The sequence below is a fragment of the Papaver somniferum genome, chromosome 4 (assembly GCF_003573695.1).
Source record: "Papaver somniferum cultivar HN1 chromosome 4, ASM357369v1, whole genome shotgun sequence".
NCBI lineage: Eukaryota > Viridiplantae > Streptophyta > Magnoliopsida > Ranunculales > Papaveraceae > Papaver > Papaver somniferum.
In genome coordinates this window covers 121,271,563-121,277,832 of record NC_039361.1, presented here as the reverse complement: position 1 = coordinate 121,277,832, position 6,270 = coordinate 121,271,563, and positions in this window count along the sequence as shown.

Genomic DNA, 6,270 nt, shown 5'->3' with positions numbered 1-6,270 from the left:
GTGTGAGTGAGGTATTAGCAAAATGTTCATTTTCACGTTGTGATGAATGATGCATGTGTGAATAGTCATTAGGGTTCATGTATTGAGGCTCGGGACTTTGAAAATGTCCATAATAATTCCTATAACTATTTACATCATGGTCTATGGGAGGTTCATAACGTGGAGTATGTCCATACGCAAGTTCTCTAAGGGATTTGTTGTATTCCCCAACTGTAGACCAAGATCTAGACATGATTGGGATCAAAAGCTAAGTAACTATGTTACAAAGCCCAAAATTTGGTTTTTAATGGGTTTGGATTTTTGGGAAAAATTTGGTTTTTATGGGTAACATTTGGTTTTGTCGGGTTTGAAAAAGGAATTTGGTTTTTAATGGGTTTTAGAAAATTTGGACTTAATGGGAAAAGAAAACACTTTGGTTTATTAGGTTTTGAAAACTTTGGTTTTAGACTTTGAAGACAAAGCCCATTTGGGAGCTTTTGGTTTTGATGGGAGCAAATTTGGTTTTAAAGAGGTAGAAAAATTTGGTTTTTAATTGGGAGCAAAAATTTTGGTTTTAGTATTGGGAGCAAGCCCACATTGGTGGGAGAAATTGCTTTGCCAAGGGAAGGTGAACTAAGCCCACAATGTGTATGCAAACTGAAGCCCAATGTTGCTTTTGAGATAGCCCAACTGTTGGTTGTTTGGTCTGAGGCCCAGTTGGGCTTTCAAAAGTTCAGTTTTTCTAATTTAAAACTACAGGCCCAAATCAATCTAACACCACAAGCCCACAAGAAATTAAACAAACAAGCCCACAAGAAATTAATTACAAACCCAACAGAAAAATGGAAAAAAATTATTACAAGCCCACAAATTAAAAATGGAAACCCACAGGTTGGGTTCTCTTAATGGGTTTAGGCTTACTTGCTTAAGCACAGCCCAGCTGCTCAGTTTGGTTGCAAAAGCCCAGTTGGGCTTTGGATCATCCTAAGCTTTTGTCTTTGTTGAGGCCCAGTTGGGCTTGGCTCAACTTGTTAAGCTTGGAAGCAACTTCAACAGGCCCAGTTGGGCTTGTGATTTTCTCCTCAGCAGCACAGTAGCACCAGCAACAGCAGGGCTACACAGCACTCAGCAGCAGCACAACAGCAGCACAGCAGCAGCAGAGGCTGGCAGCAGCAACAGGAACAGGGAACATCAACAGGAGTACAACAGCAACAGCAACAGCACCAGGCAGCCAGCAACAGCAGGAGCCACAGCAGCTCAGGTTGGCAGCAGCACCAAGGGTTAAGCACAGGTAAAGCAGCAACAGGTCCTTGGCAAGCAACAGGTCAGTTGGAGAAGGCACCTGTTACTCAACAGAGTTATCAGTTAAGAGCAAGCTACAAAGAACAGGAAAATTACACTAGATGCTACACTAAATGCTCATGAAGGAATGCAATGCAAGGATGAATATGCAAGTTATGATGCAGAAATGTAAGCAAGAAAACAACTTCAACACAGCACCAGTCCCCGGCAGCGGCGCCAAAAACTTGGTAGGTTTCTAAAAAGACCTACAAACTAATACCGCAAGTGCACGGTGTCGGTTATAGCTTGTGCAAATACGGGTCGAATCCACAGGGACTAGGGTGTGTAAGTTGAAGTTTCCTAAACTGTTTTCTAAGCTTAACAGAGAACAAAGGCAGTAGCCAAAGGCAAGGCAGTGAAGTAGAATAAAGACAATGAAGCAAAGGTAACAGTGGCAGTGAGGCAGTGAGGGAAAGAAACAGTGACTTTAGGCTTAATCACTAAGGCTTTTGATTCCACCTCTAACCTATGCTAAGTCAATTTTCAATGCTAACTCATGTTCTTGCCCCTTGTTTAGATATTAGTGAGATTCTAGCCTCAGCTAACTATCTAGATAACACTGGAGGTTCAAGCCTGCTGCTTATCAAAGAGGTGGTTTTAAGAGAAGGATTTAGGGTCACTAAGTTAAGTCTAGTCCTAGTAGTAATTGGGGCTCTCACACTGCAACTACCCGCAGATAAGACACTTAGATGATTAAACCTTCCTAAAGGATAATCTAATTACAGCTAAAATGTTCTTCCATAACACTAACTGTCTGATTAGAGCACAACTAGTCTAAGGTTTGAACAATAAACATTAATCATGAGCTGCAGCACCATCAATCACAGGGTTATCCTAACTACAATGTATGCTTGACATACAACGTGAGAGAAATGTGATGAAATGCTTAAATTATAACTGTCCTACACAGTTTCAGAACACAAGAACATTGTCTACACATTAACCAACTAGCATTAGCATGGAAGCTTCATCTCAACCTTAGCAAGTGATAAATTAAAACATGATGAATATGTGAAAATAAAACTGAATTTTAAAGTGAAACAAAAACAGAACATGAACAATTGAGGAACTGGCTAGTCCAGTCCTCTTGGTGGTGCACTGGCTAGTCCAGGCATGCCCAAAAACAACACCCAAGAACCCTATTTATACATGCAAACCAAATATCAAAAAAAATCCCAAAAATATAAAATTTAGGGTTACACAAAAAATCCGAAATTGACCTTTACCTAATCTCTGAAATCAATCAATGGTCTCGACCCATTCTTCTATTGCTTCTCCTCTTCCGTAATTGGTGGTTTGATTTCACTAACTCCGTTTCTCTCAAACCTAGTTTCTAGGTTCACTGTTTTTGAAAAGATAAAAGGGTTGAGAGAGAAGGAGCTAGAGGGTATCATGGTGGTGTCCTTTAGTGATGGCGGGGGTGGCTGATTGATGGGGTACAGTGATGGAGGTGGTTGAGCGGAGTTGGTGGCGGACATGGTGGTGGTGATGGTCGCTGTGAAGAAGAGGGGAAGAAGAAGGAAGAGAACTCGATAGAGTTTCTCTTAGGGGATGTTTGATTTAGGGTAAATAGGTTAGGGTTCTAGAGTATTGAGCGGACCCATCGTATTTTGATGCTCAGATGGTGAAAGACGATGGATGAAAAGATGAGAGAATTATCCAACGACGAGATGGAAATGGGAGTGGAGTGACCGTTGGATCTGAGATACATCAAAACTGACGGTCTGAGATGGAGTTAGGTGCTAAAGTGTTAGACAGGAACATCAAAACTCGATGCACTCTGATGGAGCGACCGTTGGATGATGGATTGGATTCAATCTGACGGTGAAGGAGAGAAACGGGTTTGGATTTGGATTTGGGTTTAGGAAATGGGTTTGGGTTAAGGAAATAGGTTTTGGGCTTAGGTAATCTTGAGCCCACTTCTTCTTTAAGAACAATTTCTTCCTTTTTAAGCCCATTTTCATCTTTGATTCTTCCATACCACATTTGTCACTTCTTTTCCGCTAGAGTTTCTTTCGGCTTTTTCCGTGTCTTTGCACTTTTCGCTCCGCAACTCATCTAGTCTTTATTTATTACCTAAAAATGCAAAATTAATTAATAAAAATATTTATTCTTGAAAACAAAGAAAATACAGAATATGAGATAAAATGTAGAATTAATGCACAAAAGATGAGTTAAATGCCAAGAAAAATATATAGAAATATGCACTTTTTAGCTCTCATCAGTGACCGAATTGAATCTGGAACGACCATTTCTTGGTTTAGGCCAGAGTCTTACAGATTGATTTCTCGAACCTAAAATCATTCCCGTGTAGTGCATTTGTTTAGGGTTTGAACTTGTTTCTCATCAACACACCCCAGATTACCAAAAACAGCAGAATCAGTTTTTACCCTAAAACAAAGTATTTTCGTGGAAAACACGTAGCAGATTGCTATGTGTGGTAAGTCAAAGTTAGGAGACTTGCCACAGGAGAATAGCACGTGATGCTATTTGGCTTGTCTTGGTTGGTCGCCCAAAACATTCCACAGGCCTGTCACTTAATTTGGATGGATGATATCGTAACTCATGAGAAAGGGTGTTCATTGATTATGGCCACATTCTGTTGGCGCCTGATGGTAGCACAGTGACGTTATTAGCATATGCCAATGGCGTAGTGGCATATAGGCATGCTAGTGGCCACATTCTGTTGGCGCCTAATGGTAGCATAGTGACGTTATAGGAAAATTGGTGTTAGACCCAAATGTGGCGTGGCAACATCAGTTCCAGTTTCCACAGCAATCCCAATGCTCTGGGAATAATTACTTGGCTTGGTTGGCGTAGCAACTTTGCCTAAACTAGGGTTTGACATGCCGAAACCCTAATTAGCGCATACGGCATGCGGCGTGTGGCATGTGGCCGTGGCGCAGCGACGTTTTGCCAAAGGAACCATAGCCATGCCATCATGAGAAAACGACCACATGAGCAATGATTGCCACGAGTGGATATGATATGGCGTCTTTATTAGGGTTTCCTGGGTCCCGCATGGCTCGTGGCATGTTGTGGGGCCTGAAGTGACATAATTTGTGCCACGACTGGAAATTAGGGTTTCGACCATCGCAACTAGAGAAAGGTCGTGTTTCTGGTTAGGATAACCATATTGAAGTCTGTTATGGCGTTAGCCATAAATAGAAGGTGGGTTAGCACGTAGGCGCTATTTATGGCACGTTGGCATGTTCGGCATGCTGCTGCGGCAATGTGGCGCGTTTGGCATGCACGTTTAGTACCTTAATATGGCATGCCATGTTTGGTCATGCCATTAGCATGTGGAGCGGAACGGCATGTTTGGCGTGCACGTTTGGCATGCCATTGGCATGGTGGCGCGGTGGAGTGGCATGTTGGCATGCTAATTAGCGTATTGGCGCGACTTTGGGAAAGCCAATTTGGTACTGTGATTATCTGGCGCAACCTTGCCTCTTTTAATACTGTGGCAGGTTTAAAGCGACCTCATTGGTCGATTAAAAGAGGGGGCGGCCAAGTATGAGTGTGGCCACACTTCTAGTGTGCGTGTGGAGGATTTAAAGCGACCTGATTGGTCGATGGGAAATAGGGACGACAAGTATGGGCCCAGCCACAACTCATGTGTGTGTGGCGGGAATAGGGGTCGGTTCGGGCAGCATGGGGTGTGGCCACTTGCAAGTGGCACCGGCTGGCCTGTGGCATGGCCACACCTCCTTTTGTTGCTGCTCCTATTCCACGGATCCTTTTATTCCTTGTTTTCTGATTGTGGGTAGGATTTTGCACCTACTAATCCATGACGGATTAATTTCCTAGTTCGCTTAGGCTTAATTTCGACAGGCAAGGTCCAATATACTGCGCAGGGCGCAAAACCCTAATTTCTGCAAATTAATCAGGGTAATATTTGAATCTTGTGAATTATCACAAAATTGATTGAATTCTATGTGTTGACACGAAGTTCTTTAAGTTTATTTCCAGAGAGACGTATGCTTTCTGATTGAGTACTTTTATGCAAGGACCTTAACCTCGATTCTTGGAAATACGCGCTACTCTGCTGCGAGTGAACACAAATTATCATGCCATATCAATATTAAGGATTCATCCGGGGAACATAGCATAGGAAAAATACTCGTCAGGCTCCGGCATTAGTGAGTAGTGCAACTAGGAGATTATATACTCATTAGGCTCTATACTAGTGAACAATTCATCTAGGAGCTTGAGTTTCAATATAATGTGAAGAGAGACATAAGCACTCATCAGATTTTGATATATTCTCCAAATTCCCTGCGGAATATAGACATATCAATGTCCACTACATCTGATGCCGGGTCAGATAGATAGACTTTTACATTTTTCGCCCTATACTAAAAACCACCAACACCATTAAGTCCCCTGCTTATCACGTAACAGTGGCATTGTTGCGGGGTAAGCATGAGATGGTGACAGTCAAGGATAAAAAATCGAAAAGGCATGACATGAAGAGGTTACCAGGAAAAAAATCTAACTGACCTTTGGAAAGAGGCATGAATAGTCCGTGATCTTTGTGTCAACGCGCCTCTGGCTTGGCCACGGAGTACTGGTGTTATAAAGTGTTGGCGCTTAGCATACCTATGGATTTGCAACGGCACTGGCGCTTGGAGTAGCCACAGGGTGTTGATGCTATGGAACGTTGGCGTACTTCTAGTTTGGCCACATGATGTTGTTGTTGTGGAGCGTTACAAGTCCGAGTGGCTGGTGATCTTGGCACGCAGCTAGTTAGGTCGTGGATCTATGAAGCATGAGTGTGGTGCGCCCATCCATATATTCCCGTTCATGGAGCAAGAAGGAATCCTTCTTCTGTTTAAACTCTAGAAACTCCGTTCGTACGAAAAGGGGTATCGACCCTCTTCAGTTTTTGTTGCTCATCCGGCTCCGTGCTTTCGTCTGCAACGTCTGGCTCCTCTGCGTCATTTGTTA